General features: G+C 37.9%; 1 protein-coding gene across 2 annotated transcripts in view; it reads left to right on the plus strand.

The window, feature by feature from the left end:
* The window catches only part of RNF144A (ring finger protein 144A), a 62,761-nt gene that overhangs the window by 12,131 nt on the left and 29,752 nt on the right, over window positions 1-20,878 (plus strand). Inside the window, exon 2 of one of the 2 annotated variants that reach the window (XM_077782415.1) lies at window positions 2,452-2,534. The exons of the other annotated variant lie outside the window; for it this stretch is intronic. The gene's annotated coding sequence lies outside the window, so the exon portion shown is untranslated. The remainder of the gene's footprint in view (window positions 1-2,451; window positions 2,535-20,878) is intronic. 2 annotated transcript variants of the gene reach the window in all.

A 20,878-nucleotide genomic window follows, 5' to 3' on the forward strand; every position in this document is an offset into this window, starting at 1 on the left:
TTTTTTTTCCATCTACATTTTTAATAGTAGTTACTGGATTTCTGTCAAGATAAATTTAATACAGACTTCATGTCATCCAAAGATAAATGTCTAAAAAATGTTGAATAGATTGATTAGTAGGGTCATTTTTGTGAAATAAATTGCTTAGTTGCTGATGCAGGATAAAACACTAGTAAAAAATGATCTTGAGAAAAGGCTGAGAAGGTTATTAAAATTATGGGAAAAGCATTTGGGGGACAGTTCACGTGGATTATATAGCAGTAAAAGAGTTAAAATAGCCCAGCAACATGTGCAGGAGATGACCATTGCTTATGCCCTTTCAGAAATTCTTGAAGTTGATTCATTTGGTTGAAGCCTGAGAAAAGGAGAAAGATCATTCAGGATAAAAGGATACCATTATTTTCTTTGTCTAGGAGATCAGAAAAAAGACTGCATTTTATGTATGTTATATGTATGTTCTTTCTGCAGGATTTAGACATACAACTTCTTGTTAAGGTAATGATCAGCCTGCAGACTGGGGCACTGGCAGGATGCTGGCTATTTAAGAAGAGCCTCTTGGGAAAGTCTGTATGGGAGGGGAGATAAGTAGTTTGTCCATCTGTTTAGAGCTTAACCTAATAGCTGGATAACTCTGAGGAAAAGTCAGAGAGAAGGGTTGAAATTTCCAGTTTGGATAACGGGGGGAGAGAGACGGAGTAGGAGTCTCTGAGGTCCTTACATAGAGAGGATAAACTGAATTTTTGTGGTTGGAAGAGGTTGCCCAGGAGCAAACAGGAGGAGTGGCAAAGACTGCTGATAAAGAATTATTTGTTTCCTGAGGATCTCTCCTGCCTTTGCAAGATAGAAGTGGGAGAGAGGGCCCCAGGAAGGCAGCGCTGGTAGAGAGGTTAGTGAAGTGCTGAGCGAGGTGCTGGCAAGGACAAGGTTTTAAGAGGAAGAAGGAGATTAGGAGATGCCTAAGTCAGATGAAGCTGTTGCAATGACTTAGAGCACTGGCCCAACACAAGTTGTGTGCTAAGAAGGAGAGCTGACAAAAGAGATGAAAAATATCTGTGGTGGAAATTTAGGAAATGAGTTGGAAAGCACCTTAAGTACTAACCATACCCTGATACAAGAGAATGAACATCTTGACTGCCTTGACTAGAAAGTGTGTTGTACTCAATTCTTTTACTTTCCTTTTAAAATTTATCTTTTTCCTCCCATTTAGAGAGTGATAAACCTAACTAGAAACACTGTCTAAAGAGCTAAATAGAAAGGTGAACAGCTCTAGCTCTTCAAACTGGTAAATTGCCCTTCCTGCCATTAGAGAAAGTGGTGAATCTCTTGAGGTTTCCAGCCCAAGGCAGGTTGTATGCCTAGGCAGTATTTGTTTGCCATGTAAAAGCTACTCATCTTGCTGTCAGGATACTTGGTAAATGTATAATAATTTGTGGTGTTCAGGTTAAGAATCTGATACATCCTATGGACCTTCTGACTCTGGAGCACAGGAAATAGTTTTTTTATTTTACAAGTAGATAGACCATAATGAAAATAAATTTTGGTTTTCTTCCTGAAATGTCCAGATAGTTTAGGAAGAGGGCAATAACAATTTTTGTCAGTTTTCCTAATTTTTAATCAACATTTGTTTTAAAAAAGTAGGAGGGGAAAGTAGAAGTGAGGAGGATGTGGAAGAAGTGAGACGGGAACCTTGTTTTGGTGACACAGCTGTTGGCTGAATAACTGATCAGTAGCCTTGAATAACTAATCAGTAGCCTAGAATTTTAGAGTACATGTATCTGAACTTTTTTCAAGCATTGGTTGCCTGAGTAACAGTAATTACTCTGTTTTTTCTAGAAGTATGGATGATATTTTTCCCATATCACATCTCCCTCTAAATGGAAATCAGAAGGATGAGAATGTTGCAGGAATTAAATACTTTTAGGAGTTTTAAATGTTAAGGCATGCTTCAGTAAATACAAATATTTTTAACTAACATATTGTTTAAAACTTAAGTTGAATAAGGAAAGGAAGATCATAATTTTGTGTATTTGGCTATAAACTTATTCCAAGCTGCATTTGATAACAAAAGACAGGTTTTAAAATCTACATGTTTAGTTTGAGTAAATGTTTTATGAGTATTTGTTGGAAAGGAACTAAACTGATGGTTTATTTCTGAGAAAAAGCACTATTGGATAAATCTGAAAAATGAGGAATAGCTTGCAGTGAAAGTAGGACTTCTGCCAGTTGCTGTTTTCTGAATTCATAGAATTATACAATTGTTTAGTTGAAAAAGACCTCAAAGATCATTAGGTCCAACTTTTAGCGCAGCACTGCCAAGTCCACCACAAAGTTTAGTCTGCTAACACTGTGCTGTCACACAATTTTAAAAGCTACTTGGCAAAATAGAACTCTCAGTTCTGGTTTTATATGGTCAGTTGAAATAAAGTGTGATCCTTATCTTTTGTCTTTCAGGCTTGTCTAAGACTACCAAAATCATAGACTGGTTGGTGCTTTCTCATGGGATCCCTGTGACTGACAAAGGAGAGATTGTTCTGGTAGGTGTTTGCCTTGGCTGTCTTGATAACACTTGGCTGGGGCCCAGACAGATGCAATTTTCAATGCAGCCATGCTTTCATAGGACTCATGCCAACAGAAGTGAGAGGGGGAAAAATACACCTGAGAGATGGGTTTTGCAGTCTTTGGAATTGCTCTTGTGGTTCCCCATAAAAGTGGAAGCCACGTAGCCTGGGGTAGTATAAGAGGAGGGAATCTGTAAAAGTTTACTTTTAATTATGGAGCTCTACCATGAAAAATGTTGGTTCATTTACCAAAGAAATGTAGGAAAGCAACCAAATCTGCATTCTAATTAGCTTCCTAGCAAAAGCCAAGTCACAGAGACTTATTTGATAGCAATCTTCAAAGCTCAGTTTAATGGTACCACTTAAAATGGGCTCACTAGGCTTTAATTTTTAAATCTCAATATATATATGTATCTATATATACACTTACATAAAATATATCTTCATCTCTATAACAGATCCTCTTGTGCTTTCATATATGGTTTTTGATTTAATAGTTCCATTTCCTGTGTACTCCATATGTCTCACATATTTCATATTCTAAATAAAGGAGAGAGATAATAGTGATTTCCTTTTTGAGATAGCTACAGGTCTATATGTACTCCATAGCAAACTATTGATATATATATTGATATATTTAGTTTCAGATCTTTTAGAAGGCAGCAGAACTTGTATTAAAAAAATTAAAACCTATCTGTTTCTCTGTGGTTTGGGAAAGGTCATTCTGTGACTATCACTACAGCTGCAAATGTAGCTTTATGCTTGCTCTAATATATGGCTATATGCAGAAATAATGACTTTTTTAGATTTTTATTTGCTTGAGCTTGTGACTTGCTGTTGGTAGCTTTCCATTTTTCTAAGCAATGCTGCTTTTGCACACATTCTCTGAAAATAGTACTAAAAAGTCATACACTTACTAGCAAGATTGTACAATTTTTTTCCCTCCTTTTCTTTGAAATTCATGTTCTTGGCTTAGTTATCACAGTGTAATGGTGCTCTTACTTGACTCATTTTGACTACAGGAAACACCTCCTGTGAAAACATAATCATGCCCTCATTGGCTTATATTTAAGTATTAAAGATTTAATGTAAAATCTGTATGCTCTGCTTGAGTAACATATCTTAATATAAAAGGTATTTCTTAATTATATAACTAGTTTACGTATTTCTCATCTGTTTTTTTTTTCTGTTCCATTTTTTAGTACTAAGTGTAAAGGTCTGTATTTTCATGTCTTTTTTAGAAGCAGAAAATCTCAGTGGGAGGGGGAAAGAAGAGAGATAACATATTTTGAAACCAAAATGTCTGATACTGTCTTTCATATCCCTTGCTTAAAAAAAAAAGTTGAGGTTAAAAAAAAAAAATCTACAGTTATATTGCTTTTGTCTTTAATTTAGCTAGTTGGTTTAAAATTTAAATGCAAAGAAGCAGAAATACTTTTTTTTGTGTCCTTCACAGTGCTATAGTTAATTCCTTTTATAAACTTTCATCTTCCAAGTAATCAGCATTTTTCCTACTTTTAGGAAATTATGCTAGAAACATCATTCATTCCTGATACTTAGAAACTTGAAGAAAATCCTTATAAGTGGGAAATGGCAAGTTTATACATGTCTGTCCTTGGGGTCAACGATTTCTTGAAATAGTTCCTCTCCCCACTTAGTGATGTACTTCACCCTGCATCTTGGGTATTCAAGGAGTGACCATACCTCTTCTTGATCTCCTTGTGGGAAGCTAAATGAGCCAAGGTCCCTCAGCCTCTCTCTCCCTTCCTTCAGCTCTCCATCCCTGTTCTGGAGTCCTGTGCCTTCAGGCATAGTGGTCTGCCTCTGCACGTATCCACCACTGTGTTCTTTCAGCAGTGCAGCTTGTTCTGTTCTCACCTTTGCTGTTTGTTTGGTTTTCTGCTGAGGTGCCTCTAAAGATCCTCAAACTTCTCCAGGCACCATATCCCATTTTCTCAAACATGAGGGGAAAAACCATGTTTAACGTACTCTTGGGAGCTGTGTCCATTGTCCTGGAAAAGCATGCATGACTACCCAGTCTTTTTTTCATTCTCTCAAACAAGAGGAAACCTAAGTTGAGTGTGATATGTTCTGGTAAAAGTCAAACAACTGTGAGTGTCTATGGTCTTTCCTGTCCTTCAGTCAGTGTGAGAGCAGCTCTGACATCTTGTGAACATACACAGTTAAAATGTGCCTTGAGTTCTTGAATCTTTCTGCTGCCTTCCAACCCTGCTTCACTGAAATGGCTCTAAGGGATTACTGAAATGGAGCATGTCCTGGCAGAGATCTCTATTGGAAAATATTTGTGGCATACAGATGATCATGAGGTATTTGTGTAAAGAACAAGAACATGCCATAGATAGCTCAGATGATTAATACAAAGCAGAGAAGCATTGCCCTCTGATTTTCCTCGTCTGGCAGGCAAGATCCTGCCACTCCTGTCTGTGTGATAGTGAACATAGGGGGATAGCTCATTGATCATTCCTAAGCATCTGAAAAGGCTTGTGCTCTTGTCATCTTTAGACATGCTTTCATAGCTTGCTCCTGCTCATTAGTAGGGAGAGAATGGAGCAGATGGGGAAAGTCAGAGTTTGCCAGTAAAATGCAAAATTCTTCTCTAATGATCTAGTGTTGGCTTGATACAGTCAGATTTTCTGTTAGAGTTGATAATTTCTGTCCCATTGTTTATAACCTTAAAATAGTTCTAATGTTTCATTTCACTGTGGAAGGAAACAATCAAAATATTTTGGCTTTGTTTCAGATAAAGAAGTTTTCTAAGTAGCTGTCCGTAACCTTAATGGCAGTTGAGACCTATATAAACTGAATCTTTGTACCATAATTTAGTGACAAGTATGTGATCAAGATCTAGTGATACAGTAATAATTATGTCTTATAGCAGTAGCCAAAGAAACAACTTGGCTCAGTCCAAAATAGGAAACTGGTAACTAAAATAAAATTTGATAAAGATGTAAATATCTGTCTACAAATGTCAAAACTTTTTTTCAGCCTGTGACATAAAGAAAAAATTACAGTTTGGAGGTGACAAACTCATTCTGTGATGTCAGCCACAAAGTAAAATTTATTTTTAATAATATTTAATGAAACAAGATGAAAAACTAGATGTATTTGTCTTAGTCACAAAACATCTTCCTCACTAAAAAAGAAGGATTTGAAGGTGGGAAATATTTATCAGTATGCAAAAGTTTTAGAAGTAAATTCTCTGCTCATTCTTAAGCCATCTGTGTTTCTTTGTTTACCTGGTTGTTTATGTGTTTGGGTCTGTGGCTAGCTCAGATCAACATGGAGGTGTTTCTGACCAGGCATGACCTTCTCAGCCTTCATTGCTTTTAATTCTTAGTTTTAAATGCCTCTCTGGTGCTGCAGAAGAACTTAGCATCCTATAGAAACAAATAGCCATAGATTGAATTTCTGAGGCTCTGTTTCAAATGTTGGAAGGTTTTTTCCTATATTTTTGTAATTGTTGTTGCAACAGTTGTTTTTTTTTTAAAACCAGTATTAGCTTCTAACATAGGAACATTTTGGGGTCATACCATATACCAAACCCTGATCAGGAGTTATTTTTCACCTCTTCTGAATTTTGTAGAATGAAGTCTGGCTGTGAATGTTTACTTTTTATACAGATGCTATGTATATGTGACATTGGCTTTTTGTAGTTTGTTCTAGGTTCTGTAAAATTGATCACCTTTCTGTTAAGAGGGGATTGCAAGAGTTAGTGTTGGGTGGTGTTAGGAATGGTTAATTTTCTCCAGCTCAGTATGTAAGAAAGGAAATAGAGGACATTGACTACTGCAAATATACAAAGGATTAAATGTGCTGGAATGTACTGGCAATGTATAAAGCAGGTAAAGAGGTACAAGTCAAGACACTTGTCTACTGTTGTGTATTTTGACCTTTATAAAGTTAAGTAACCACTGCACATCTTGCAACAATTTGTCTTGTGCAAAAGAATCTCATTGTTGCATAACAGTCAGTTCCTAAGATATCACAAGCTTTCTTCCACTTTTTCTATTTTTTTTAATGCAATGTACACAACTCCTTTACAGCAGTACTTGAGATATTTTCTTGTCCCTAGATTCAGACATTACAGTGGAGCCTCTAATTTTCTCTGATCAGTTTTCCATTCTCCTGGTAAGGTATTGATCCTAGTAAGGATTGATAGCTCTTTCTGTGTTCCCTCATCTCAGTATTACTAAATCTTCCTCCATCCCTAACAGTTACAAATTCAGCTCTTCCTGCTTTCTTGTGGCTTGTGTTTTGCACGTCTCAATCCAATTTCACTTTTCTATAAAATTTGCTGGTTGGCTTGAAATAACACTTCAGAATAAGAACTGCCAATGGGAAGGAAACTACTAGGGGGATCTGGATCTCAGAGGGAAACTGCCCACTTCATCCCTTTCCTTTTCTGTCATAGAGGTAAAAGGCTGATTTACAGCTTGCCATATTATTCAGTAGTCCTTTTAATGTCTCTGTTATAAATTGGGGTGCTAGTTGCCATTTCTGTTAGGCCTTGAGTTCAGGGCTGGGGAGGAAGCAGATTGGTGCCTGGTCTGTCAGGCATAAGCTGAGCTGCACAAGCAAGCTGATTATCTCAGGGCATATGGAAAGAACTTCTCCAAGCACTTGGGAGCCCTCTCAAACCTCAGTGCTTTTTGTTCCAAACCCAACAGCTACTTTTCAACACTGCTTTATTTAACCAAACAGCAAAACCAGTCTCCACAGAAGAAAACATTTCATTTTGAGTGTTAGTAGGGAAGGCAGGAGAGAGCACAAACGGTCTGTCACAGTATAATTATATTGTCTTATGCACTACATACCACTTTGCCTGCTTTTTCCATCTGCTAATTCTCTGACCACTGCTGTCTTTGTAAGAGCCCAGACTTCCTGGTTATTTCAGGTCACTAGCAGGTATTGTAGCATCCTCTTCAAGTCAGCTCAGGTGATCCAGATCTATGGTTAGAAGTCCGGTTTGTTGCTCAGTATTAAAATGTTGTGCCCAAGTATGAGAGCCTGTATTGCTGTTCAGCACCAGCATGAAGAGGTCTCTGCCCAGCACTCTGAATTCTCGCTCTAGTGCCATTTATCTGTGTCCTTAATTCGTTCCTTTTATAGTGATTAAATTTGTTTTTATGTTTTTAAAATATTTATTAGCTATTTTTACAAATGGTTGGTTACTTTTATTAATTTCTGACAACCACATGGTTATAGGCTGCATGTGGTCAGCTTTTGCTTTGTTTTTAAATCTAATATTTGGATGATTCCTGGTCTATGTATCCTTCTCATTTTCACCATTTCCCATGGGCCTTCTTTAGTGGGGTTTGGGGTTTTTTTGTTCTTTTCAAGTACAAATAGATTATGAATGTGCTGGTAGTTACTGACCTAGTTGTTTTGTGAGTCATATTCCCAAGCTCCCCATTAACTCAACTGCATGACTTCAGCTATTAGACTTCAGAGTTTATGTAGCACTGCCTTGGCTTACAGCTGGTCTGCTATGTCTGATGCTAAATCCTCCCTATTCTCCATCTAGAACACTTTGGTGTGGCTGAAAAAACCCCTGAAATTATTCTGTTGCACTATAGGGTCTTCCTACACTGCCCTGCTCTAGCCTTTCCCAGCTTAGTGAGTTCTGAAGGCCACCGAGCACCTTGGTTCAAGTTGTGATGCTCTTGCTCCCATCTATGCTCACCAATCTAAAGGAGATGCACTGCTTTGCATCTCCTGCTTTTAAAGGACTGGCTTGTTCCAACTCCTTTGGAAAAGCAACAGCAGCTCCTGTACTCCTCTCCCTTCATAAGCACTGCTTTGCTTTTGAATCTATTTTAATTAGTTTCCTGCTAGAAAGAAACTCAAGGGCTGCCTTTGCCAATTAACTAGGACAAAATGCTCTGTTAGGACACAATGTAGGCTTTACCCAAAGATTTCAGAAAAGAAATGTGGGATACCTTTGATGGTTAAACAGTTGTTCTGTTTAAAGAACAGTTATTTGGTGGTCGGCTCTTGCCATTAAACATGCACCATGTTCCAGGTTTAGTTCCTTCCTGAAAGTTTTTTTTTTTTTTTGTGTAGCTGTAATATTGACAAACTATTTAATCCCAATAACATGTTAAACTTTTAAGTCCTAGTCAATCATGTACTGTCTTTGGTCAAGAAAAAAACCCCAGAGAATGACTTAAGGCCTGTTACACAGGTCAGTCATGTGGTAGACTATATTTAGGAACATTAATAGCCATATTTAAAATGAAATTTCTATTATTGGCTGTGGGAACTCAAAATGTCTCTCAGACATTTTTAGAGGTTCCAGGCCTTGGTCAGAAGCATTCTAGACCCTGGCAGACAACTGAAAAACAGCTGTGATTTTGAGTTTGAGCCATGGAATGAATTACCAACTTTGGAGGTGGAACGAGCAGTCACAAAAGGTTAGATAGTATAGTAAAAGTAGTTAAAAAGTAGAGGGGAAATTTTTTTAGTACTGTACAGGGGGGTTTTAACACTTGTACAGGGGGGTTTTCACTTTGTACATGGGGGTCAGAAGTTCTAAGATGGAGGAAAGTGGGCTGATCCTGTTCTTCCTCCTTCTTCCTTACCTCCATGTTCTTGGTGATGTTGGCACTCACAGATTGGTTTAGAGTAGAAAAACACTTGGCAACGTAGGTAGTAGGTATTGGGGAATAATTGTAAACATGTTATATGTAATATATCTTATAAAAGATAGCAGCAGCCCTGGACGGGGGGAGACGAAGAAGACAGCAGATAGAGAGGATGTCAGGGTGTGTGTGTGCCTCTACCCAGGCCGCTGATCAAATAGCCGCAGTCCAAGAACATAATCTGTTAGATAACTAGCAATAAACTGCCTTGAGACCGAACAGCTAAGCCTGTGGAGTTTTTCTTTGGAAGCACGAGTTGGAGGAGGAATTTCACCACCACATGAGGCCCCAAAGCAAGGCTGGGGTTCTCACAATTGGCCTCCTAGATTGCTAGGTGCAATAACTTCAGCCAAGATAGAGCAATCAGATTGAATTTGTTACTAGGAATATCTAAAAACCAACCACAAAACTTCATTTTAAATAGTGGGTTGTAATCCTTGCTGTTTGGTTTAGAACCCCTTCAGCAATTCCTTTCTAAATGTCTATTTTAAAGCAGTATGTCAGACTTCTGGCTGTTTTTTCACAATGTCCCGAACATAAAACACTTTGACCATTAAAGTAAATAGGAAAAAATAACAACTAAAGAATTTTTAAAAATATTTTTTCTTTTTTTAGTACAGCGGATTCCCTTTAAATAGTGAGGTATGTTTGAAGAGGTGGGTGGTGGTGTGTGTGCCATGTTACTTTGTTCATTGTGGTCCCAACCACCTCATCTGTGATCTTTCTAGCAGCTGGGAAAAGGGCAGGCTTCTGTGGTTTGTGTCTTGTTTGGTTTGGGAAAGCATGAGTTGAACTTGGAAAGTTTCCTACTATCTGAAATGTACACTTGACCTCTGGGAAGTGTAGAGTATCTTTACCTACCATTTTTAAATTCAGTTTTTTAGTCATAACTTTTTCAAGAAAAAAAGCTTTTTTTTTTTTTCTTTATTACTTATTTCAATGTTGACTTGACAGGTCTACTTTTTTTGGGGCTGCATACAAAGGAATGGAAGCTACAGGAATCAGAACTAACTGCTCAGGCAAATACTGCTTCAGAATACTTCCTGATGCCCAAATGGCTCTGCAGAAAATGGTTGCTTGCTAAATTCAGCTACTCATGTTTCCTGAGGCAGAGAATTTAGTACCAAGGCTATTGATATTAGTTGAATTGTCTTACAGCTTGCTTGTATTGATGTAAACTTCTGTAACCTCTGACCTACTGCAGTGTGCACCATGCAAACATAAGAAAATCTTCTCCCCACAGAGCAATTTGCAGTTGATTTCTGTTAATAAACTGTTTAGGACTGTTCTGAGTACTCATGAATATATGTCAAGGTCCTGAAAAGGTTTTTTCAGACATAATTGATATCCAAGATAAAAAGCTTGACATAGTTATTATACATAAGGAGAAGCATGTTTTCAAAGAACTCTTAGCCTTTTCCTGGATATTGTTTTATGGGACAAGTTTTAGTTACCTTTTTTTTAGTTACCTTTTTGGTAATGGATGATAGACTAATAATTTTTACATGTGGAAGGAGCTCATTTTATGAAGTGGCTTAGGGAAAATATTGTATATGTAAATGCTTTAAATAGTAGTATCACTGCTTTATTTGATTTTCTTCTTTAGGGAATAAAATCACTTAATTCTGATAATTTTCACTTCTTCTAAAAACCATCATGACTCACTGAAAAAGCTTTGTTTGACTTTGTTTTTAAAGCTTTTCTTTATAAATCCCTAGAATAATAGCCACAAGCTTAAGCTGCCCTAAAAACACTGTTCTCCTTGCCAGAATAAGTCTATGCAAAATTCAGTCGCTTTATGCAGCAAACCAGTTTCTCTGCTGGGAAACTGAAAAGTAGATGTTTTCCATCCCTGTGCTCAGCATGCTTTCTGCTGGTAAGCAGGTCAGCACTATGACCCACAAGATGTGCAGTGGGGGCTGTGTTCCTGCCCATGTGCACAAGTGCGTAAAAGTTACAGCTTGAGCAGGATGCAGGTGGTTTGTACAGATACAAAACCCAAAAGTGCTCCAGTGGATGTTCAGCATGGAGTGTATCCTGTACAGCAGGACTATCAATTGCAAAATATGTGTTCTTTTGGGGAAGGGGTTGATATGGTCTAGAAGTGCTAGAAGATGATGCAAAATGGTAGCAGGCAATTTCTCTCTTGAGGAGCTGTCACATTCACTGCATACTGAATCTACAGCAGAGTTAAGTACTCTGGTGCACTAGGTATTAGTGCCTGCACCATTGGTACCTGAGGTGTTTCCTCCTTAACAGGATGAATTATGAGTATATGTAGAAGATGTAAGGGATTGACTTAAGTACCTTCAGCTTTCTCTTCATGCTGTGTAGTGCTATGCTACAGTGAGGTAGTATCCTTTATTTATATTTTTTTTGCAATTCAAATTGATTTCACTAACTCCATGTTAGAAAAGCTTTATTTAAATAATTTTTGATGGCTTATTTTATTGGTATATTCATTGAATAACTTTTGACATCTCCTCTTTGTGTAACTCAAGAGCCAAATCTCTTCCATAATAATAAAGGTTAAAAATCCCAAAAGTCAGAGTCACAGAGTGGGTCAGGTTGGAAGGGACCGCAGCAGATCACCCAGTCCAACCTCTGCTCAAGCAGGGTCATCCTGCAGCATATGCCATGGGTTTGTGTTCAGACAGTTACCGAATTTCTCCAGTAAGGAAGGCTCCACAACCTCTCTGGGAAACCTGTTCCTGTGCAGTTACCTCCACAGTAAGGAAGTTCTTCCTCATATTCAGGCAGAACCTTCAGTGCATCAGTTTCTCTCTGCTGCCTCTTGTCTTTACTAAATGAATTATTTGGTACAGAAAGTGATTTGCCACTGTAAGTGCATCAGTTTCTCTCTGCTGCCTCTTGTCTTTACTAAATGAATTATTTGGTACAGAAAGTGATTTGCCACTGTAGAACTTCCAGAAGCTTGTTCTTAATATTTTGTTGTAAATGTGGAAGGAAACTATAGTTCAAGTGCCAGAATTTAATTTTTAATCTTAATTGGCTACAATTATTCATGAGTAAAAGGAGAAAACTTAATGTAAGCTAGAAGTAAAAACCAGAGATCAACACCTATTGACTTTTGAGCTGTCCTCAAGTGTAGAAAATGGTACACAGGAAATCCCAATAGAATTTTTCTGCATGTGTTCCCAAAATCAAGAGGTCTGTAAATTAATATATTTGTTGCCTTGACAAGGGGAGCCCTGAAGAGAGAATTACCATCACTATGGTGAATCTGTACTCCTTTTTTCTTCCCTGTTATGCTTCCAGTTATCTCTACTTGCCCTCACAATACTTCAGCTGTTGGTTTTGGTATCTCTGCCTGTGTGGTTGCAGAAGTGTTAGGCACGGTCTTTGCCACGTGCTGCTGCTTTCTGCAGTAAACGAGGGTTTTATATGTGTGTTGCACTGCAAATGTTGTTTTAACATGGGGAGGGAGGAAAAAACAGCAACAAAGCTGGAAGCATTACTGTGCAACAGTAATATTACTGTGCAGGATTAGAGCTGGGGCTGATGTTGAGGCTAACATATTATATGATAGTATATAGAATAATATATTCTATATATATTATATATATATAGAATACGGTTACATACTGATTCTCTGCAGAAGGAGAAGTGCAGGAAAACTTGTACTCAAGCAGCTAATGCACTACTCATCCCCACATCCTCTGCTCAGCCCATGTGGTGTGGTAGGTGCTATCTGAAGTGTCTGTGTGACTAAGCTACGTGAGCTGTTCAGCTGTGCAGTAGGTTTGGGACAGAAGAGGTTATCAGTTCTTCTTTATAACTCAGGTGACGTTCTAATCATCGGATTCTTTTTTTTTTTGTACATGCAAATTTGGTGATTGACACTGGCCTAAGAACTTTTCCTTGATTGTGTTTGTTGAAGGTTTTGCAAGGCCTGTGCTAAATGACTTGACCATCACTTAGAAGAGAGAGAATCTAAGCATCTGTCCCTAATCCAAGTGCTATTGTGTATTAAACATCCGTCTTTAAGTTCTGTGGCCTGTGTGAGTGACATGTCTGTGCACAGGCATGTGCTGGCTGTCATACAAAGACATGGAGACATAAGTTGGAACGTGGAATTCTGGATGTGTGAGATGAAACTTGGAAACAAGCACCACTTTATTAATCAAGCTAGCATGGCTGAGATATTAACTTAGACCTAAATATAATTAAATTTTGTAGCACTGTACTTAGAGGCAAAATGCCTCTTTGCCAAAGAAGAAAGGAGCAGCCAGTTGCCTAGTAGGACAGTGAGAGTGAGAAACTGGATTGTGCTACAGATGATATGATGGGAAGAGGGCAGGCTCCTTCAAGCAGGAGGAAATTAGAACAATAGGAGATAAAAAGACAGAACTCCTAGGGGGACGCTGGGGAATAATCAATTGTATTTGAACTGTACAAAAAGAGATTTGAATTCAGAGTCATCAAGTTTTTGACACCAGAGATTTGTTGTAAAATGTCCTAGCTGAGATAGTTGTAATTTTTATCATGTAAAGCATCAGATGATACAAGTAATGATACAAATATTCCCTTATCTATTTTTAAATTTAGGACTACTAGTAAGAAAAACAGTAGCAGCTAGTGTTGATCAGATTAGATGCTGTCTGCAGGATGTACTGAGCAGGCTGTATCAGTTTTATCAGTGTTTGGTGGGGGGAGAAATGTACTGATATAATTCATCCCACTGCATAGCTCAAGCCATTTGGTTTATTATTAGGGAACAGAATTCCAAGAAACATGTGTGGTGGTTTGGTTTTTTCCTGTTTGGGTGGGCTTTTTTCCTTTGGCTGAGGTGCCTGGTGTTAGAAACAGTCTTCCTCTCTCTGAATTTCTTCCTCTCACTTTCTTTCCTCTCTCTAAATAAGTAGTACAGGCACATATCTGAAAATCTGCTTCTTTAGGTGCCAGCAGTGGCATAACTATCTTGGGCAGTCTAAATCCCATCCTAAATTTTTCTCTATGCTTAGTCTTGTGTATCACACCAGCATGGTGAATGAGTTTGTAGACTGTGTCTTCTAATTCACAGGGTGAAATTGTATGACACAAGCTGGTGGTCTGGGGGAGACTTCTCATTAGAGTTCCTGGTTTTAGGAATAGTTTTAGAAAAAGTATTTTTCCATGTGATTGTAATGAGTGCACAAAACATATCTATAAAGAAGTGTTAACTGTATGAAGAATCTCTTTTCCTTTGTTTGGCAATACATTTTTTCTATTCCTATTGATTAAATGTGCTCTCTTGGTTCTTCTCCCTCTTAATACTGTGTGTGGAAGATAATGTTTCAGAGCAAGGGAACCCTTCACTCTACTCTCTGAAGGGTTGATCTGGGACATGAGACCAGGAACTTGTCCACACTGAGAGCTGTGAAGGATGCTGTCTCTTACCAATACCTACCTGGAATTTGGTGATTGTTGCTGAGTCAAAAGAGCAAAGAGCTACAGGGAAGTTAGCCAGACTTCACCCCACTCAGAATGCTGCTTTCAGGCAGCAGCTTATCTGCTTAGCATAGGAAGGGATGGTGCTTAGATATGTGCTGTCTAACTAATGCAGGAGCTGTTGTTCAAACCTGACCTCCACTGTTAGGATGCAAGTTTGTGGTAGGTTTTTCAATCCCATGTACTCTGTTCCTCATCTGAGACTTGTGAAGCACAAATGGAAATTACAGCATGCCTTAAGCATGCATTTTGTCCTAGTTGCAAGTAAAAGAACAGTTTTGATTTCCTTTTGAGAGGTGGTCCAAATGCCTCAGTCAGAACTAGGGCTCTATACCCCTTGCTCATATTTTCAGTTTCACAATAACTTTGCATAGCTTTAAATGTGGTTTCTAGCTTGAAGCTTCTAAGGCTTTTCTCTTTACCCCCAGGAAGAAAGCTCTTACAGAGCTCAAGCTTGGTGTTATTTGGACTTTGTGTAAACATAGATCTTACTTTTCTGAGAGAGTTAGCTCTGGAGAAGGAAAAACATTGTTGTACGTCAAAGCTTCAAACCACTCCTTACTGATTTATTGCTAGTGTGGAGACAACCCACAGTGCATTAATTCATCAATTCTTGTAAGCAGAAAGGAGAGAAAGAATAGGAGGAAACAAGAAAGGGGGTGGAGAGGAAAAAGGTTGGAGAAGAGAAAATAAAAACATTGGGAAATATAAGGGATGGAGGGAAGACGTAGCAAAGCAGTTGTTTTTGAGTGAGTGGTCTAGGAATTTCTCTAAAATACTCAGTGCTTAACTCTAACAGTTTGACTTTTAGTGATTTAACCTGTGACCTCCCTCACTTCTGTATATATTTTGTATATTATATTTTATACACCTGTACCTATATACCTATGTCTATCTGTAATTCACAGATGGTGCTTTGGTATTGGCCCCAGGGTATTGGTTCATTGCAGTAAAGTTTATGGAAGTCTCTAATAGGTTCATGACTCTTAAAGCAAGAAAATGAGGCAGGTAGGTTTGTTCACTCCAGACCAAAACATGTTGCATTTGTACCTGTTTTAGATTCAGTTGAAAAAACAGTTCTACAGTGTCCAGGCTTTTCTCCCATATTACGTCAGATGGAGTTTTCCCATCCAGAAGAGATGAGGATGCTTTTAAAATGCATATCATCTTGACCTCGCTGTTTGAAATTGTCTTAAGTCTTGTGCCTCTAGCTGCTGAGAGTGCTCTGAGATGTGCAGAGGATCTAGGACTCCAGTACTGGGAAATGGTGTGGTGCAAGGGCTTCCCAGCTTTTGCCTGAGGTCATCTGCTGCTCCAATGCTTTCATAATCTCTTGGATAGCAAAAACTGATTAGACAAATGAATTCTGAGCAATATAGTTAGTTGTTAGTAATTACACACCTGTCCTTTTGTTCATGTCATCTTTTGGGAATATTGAATGTTTGGGTCATATTGCAGTGGGATTCCATTTCAATTATTATTTTACTCTGTATACACTTCTTCTGAGATGAGCTGGGAAGTTGATCTATTTCAGCTATTTTCTCAAGATTTCTTCTGTATTTCCTATGTTTTCAATTGTCTTATAACACCATTTTTCTTATTATATTTCTTTCTTCTTACCTTTGTATCTTCCTGTTCTTTCCCTTCTGTCCGTTTGCCTTTCCCATTTGCAGTTTCTTTCAGATGAAATTAAGTGATTTTCTTTTGCTTTGAAATGTTTTCACCCTTGCCTACAGGATCTGAATAACAGCCTCACCCAGTTTATTTCAGGTTGCTGCTGTTTGTCAGTGCTACAAGAAGCCACAGTGGCACCAGTGCTGGTGCCAAACATAGGCAAATGCAAGGTCAGGAAAGTATTTGGGTCTGTTGCATTCAGTGGCTGTATTTTTTGGAATATGTGCAAGGATCTAGCTCTCTGGGGCCCTTCTGCATGGACAGCTTATGGCATGTCTATTTGTAATATTCTTTTGAAGGTGGAATTTTAACAATCCCTTGTTTTCTGTGTTTGTCACCATAATATCTTTTCCTTTCTACCCACCCATGTATTTGATAAGGCAGTATTCTCATATCCATAGATCTAGAAACTGTCCTTTGCTTTCCAATCTTTAGAATCTTTCATGGTCTGTGCAGTAATCAAGCCACATTGTCTAAGGTTTGGCAGGAGTGGTTGCCGTATAAAATATTCTAATTTCTCTAGAAAACAAAAAATTTACCCATGTATTTAGCAAAGAAATTGGTGTGGGTTTTTTTTCTTCTTCTTTTAACACGCCCTAAAGGTGATTTGTCCCTGAAGCAATCCACTAGATTTATTTTGTTTTGCAGTAAGTGTTACTGTTCAGATACCTTTTATCATTGAGAAGACACATTCTTTATTTTTTTTTTTTTGGCATTGGAATGTTTCAATGTAATCTTTATACATGTATATATTTATATACATATATACATACACGTGTGCTTGTGTATATTTGATACATATATAAATATTTAAAATACAGGATTTTATCAGTCAGGGAGGTAAAGCAAAGAAACATAGTAGCTACTCATGAGTGGACTGAAGTCCCTGGAATAATTGTTTCAACTCAAAGTAAGCTTGTTTCCCATGTGCTTTATTGTCCTGTAGACTGAAGTTCCTGACAGTGTTCTAAAGCTTTTATCTTTTATTTCTTCTGGGCTTGAGCCTTGGAATAGCTTGAAGATAAAAGCCTGGAGAGGTTGGAGTTGGTGGTTAGTCTGTGTAGAGTCTTAAAGGCTAGGTCTAAAGAGCTCACAATAGACAATGTGCTGTCATGACTTTCTGCATTATAAGTTGAAATTTCGTACGTATTGAAAAGAGTTATCCCTATAAACAGCAGCCTGTTATACTGCTGGAATAAAGAATGTGGCTTTAGTGGGATTGTCTGGAATTCAAGGGATGATACCTATCTGCTGGACTTGTGCAGTTGATTGTGGATCAGATTTATCAATGAGTCTGGAGACTTAGGTAGGCATTTGACAGGTTGAAAGGATTTAAGGACCAAAGGAAGGCAGGCATCAAAACTCTGAAGTTCGCCATCCCTAAACATCCATGTAAATCAGTCTTGTGTTAGTGTGACTGACACCAATCAGAGAGAATGATTCTGCTTTACCAGGTAGTTCTGTGAAGATGAAGACTTGGAGAGAAAGATACTTCAGTGATAGATGCCAATAACTAACTGTGTTTGATAAATGAGAGATTTTAAGTCTTCCTGCCAGTTTGTGTTATTGTAAAATCTACCTGGTGGGTGGATGTAATAATTAATTTGTTTTATAAAGTGATTTTAAAATGATCTTTTCTGTGATATAGTTGCATAATAAAAACTGGTGGCACCAACACAAAACAGTTGCAAAGTGGTCAATTAGGCTTCTTTCATATGATCCTTCTGAAGATCTTTGGAAAAGCCTAGGAACAATGAAAAATGGCATCAAGTTCTAGCTCTGACAGAGGAGTAGCAAATAGGACTGTTGCTGAATGCCCTTGGCCACCAGCCTGGATCATGGGAGGTAGTCCCTGCTGCCCTGAGGGTACGGCCCATAGCTGTGGGATTGTGTGCAATGAGCCACAGCAGTGGCTGCAGAGGAAGGCTCAAAGTCAAAAATATTGACTTAAAAGAAGTGGCAGGCAGTCCCAGTTCCAAAGTGCAGTGTAGTAGCCTTTCTACAAATGACTACACTTCAGACATCTGTGGGCTTCTTCCACATAAGCAAAAATATATAGTTTTTTGTATGGATTTATGCTTTTATAAATATTAGTGTATAAATGTATAGTATAGAAACATACTTCATATATTAAAAAAATACATACAATTGTACTAACAGATGTGTTTGACTCTATATAGGAGAAAATGTAATCTGTATTATATACTTTTTAAATCTATAAATACTTACAATACTAAAACTGTACTATAGCAATTGTCTGATTTCATCTAGTAGCCTATATTACTTTAATTAGAGTTATTTTGATAAAGAAGGACAAGAAGATTGAGACCAAATTTTAAATCCCATTTAAGTCCCTTCCTTTGATTTCTAAAAGAGCTGCTTTTCATCATGTCAATAAATTGAGATTAAGTTAATTTCTTAAGGCAGATGACTTAAGTGTACCTGATTAACTGTCTGGTAGGAGGGGGGACTGAAGCCCTTAATTTAGAAATCAAACTCATCCCTGACCTAAAGCTGAAATTGAGATTCTGCTGAAATCTCTATTTTGAGTTTTGCTTGATGGAAAAGACCCACCAGCTAGTGTGCTGCATATGACTTCTATTCAACCCTATTTTCTAGTCACTCTTCTCACATAGGCAGTCATGTATCCTAAGTGTTTATGATGCAATTGCAGTTTAAATGAACTATGCTGTGAAATACTTGACTAGTGTGCAATAAGAAAAATCATATTGTTTTAGGATTTCTTGAATGACTTTTATGTAAGAAAGTTGCATTTCCTACTTTCATAGAAGTTTTCACAGTATTTCTGCTTCACTGTTTTCTGCAGCTCTTTGAGGCCTAAAAAGAGTTGTTCTGTTCTTGACTTATCAGATGTTATCAGCTACTTGTTCTCTCTAGAAAATGTAGTCTGTGTAGGTGGACCAAAAGCTGATGGCTTACTGTTCAGAAATACAGTTCATGTTCACTTAATTCATTGTTCTTCAGAAATAATGAAAGTTTCCTTTATTCCATGCACATCTCTTGGAGTGCCTAAGAGTCACATTCATATATATTGTGTTATTACAGTAAGAAGACTTAGTCACTTCTCTTTCTTTATGCACAGGTTCCCTTTCAGTGTGGACTTGCATGATTGACCAATTAAAAAGTCATTAGTCAGGTTGTTAATTATTTATGACAACATTGCTCTGAATAAACTGTTAGTAAAGCTGTTTCATATGCTTCTGACTTCCAGGTTGCTTTGGGATGGTGTCCCAGAAAATCATGTGCTATCTTACCATGTATCTTACAAATTCAGTATTACCAGATGTGGACCACAGCAAAAATATGTAAATGAGATTGACCTTGACTGCAGTAGAACTGGGAGTTTGGACTGATGACCAACTTCTCTTCTGATTTTCTGTGCCTCTGAGTGTGATTTGGTGTGTCTGCTGTCAGTGTTGAAGTTTGGACTGAGTTTGGCAAGCAACACAATCTCCAGTGAACTATATATTTAGTGTGCTGGTGTCTGTTGAACTGTACCTTCACTAGCATGATTTCTTGGGACCTCCTAGTCAATAGCCAAACTATAGGGCAAAATTTTCTACTGCCTGTTTGTCTAACTAGTGCTGTCATTCAACACAATATCACTCCAAAACGTTTTTCAATATTTTGTTCCTCTAGAAATCCTCTTAGTTACCTTGTCTTTCTTGCAATTACTTTGCATTCTCCCTGAAGTATTGCACATCACTACAAAGCATGAGAATACAATCTGAAGCCGTAAGAGGCCACAGTTGTGGAACAGTAGGATTTTTAATCTGGCTTTGAAAGAAGGTGCTTGTTTTTCTACTTTTCTCTTACGAGTTTGTTGTTTGGTTTTATGCTTTATTTTTTTAAACTTTAAGTGTTGTGATGTAAACAGAGAAGCTTATTTAGTTGCAGCAGTGTGCTGTATGATCATGAAACAGGACTTAGTCCATGCACTGAAAAGCTTCATTCTCTCTTCCTTTATGGGGTACCCAGGAGAGGTGATCCAGTGGGGTGTGGAGGCTTTTCATACAAGCCTTTTTTAGGCCAGGTGGCAAATTTCTTGGTCCTTGCTTTAACAGCAGTGACATTATGTCCTCTCCTTGCCCCATAATTAATGTAAAATTTCTTTATTAAAAGAAGGTGTTTGGCAAGGAGGAGAGAGCAGGAATGGGCTCTGCTGTCATTTGAGGCTGAATTCAGATTTTGCTCAGGTTTTGGCTGAATTCAGCATGGATTACATGCCAGCTGTATGGGGCAGCTGATTTTCTTCTGGTCTGTTGAAAGCCAGCTTGGAAGGCATTTAACTTGATTCATTCTTGCTTTGCAGAAGAGGATAATACTTTCCATTGAGGTGTTATTGCAGTATAGTTGTTCTGCAAAAGTGGAATTACTACAGTGATACCAGTAAGCCACTATTGAATATCCTAGAAAACAAGGCTAAGCCTTGGAGCTCAAAGCTTGATATTTTCCCTTTGTTGTCACTGATTGATCCACACTGAATATATATATTTTTTTCTGAATTGAGCC

Source organism: Lonchura striata, chromosome 3, assembly GCF_046129695.1.
Source record: "Lonchura striata isolate bLonStr1 chromosome 3, bLonStr1.mat, whole genome shotgun sequence".
NCBI lineage: Eukaryota > Metazoa > Chordata > Aves > Passeriformes > Estrildidae > Lonchura > Lonchura striata.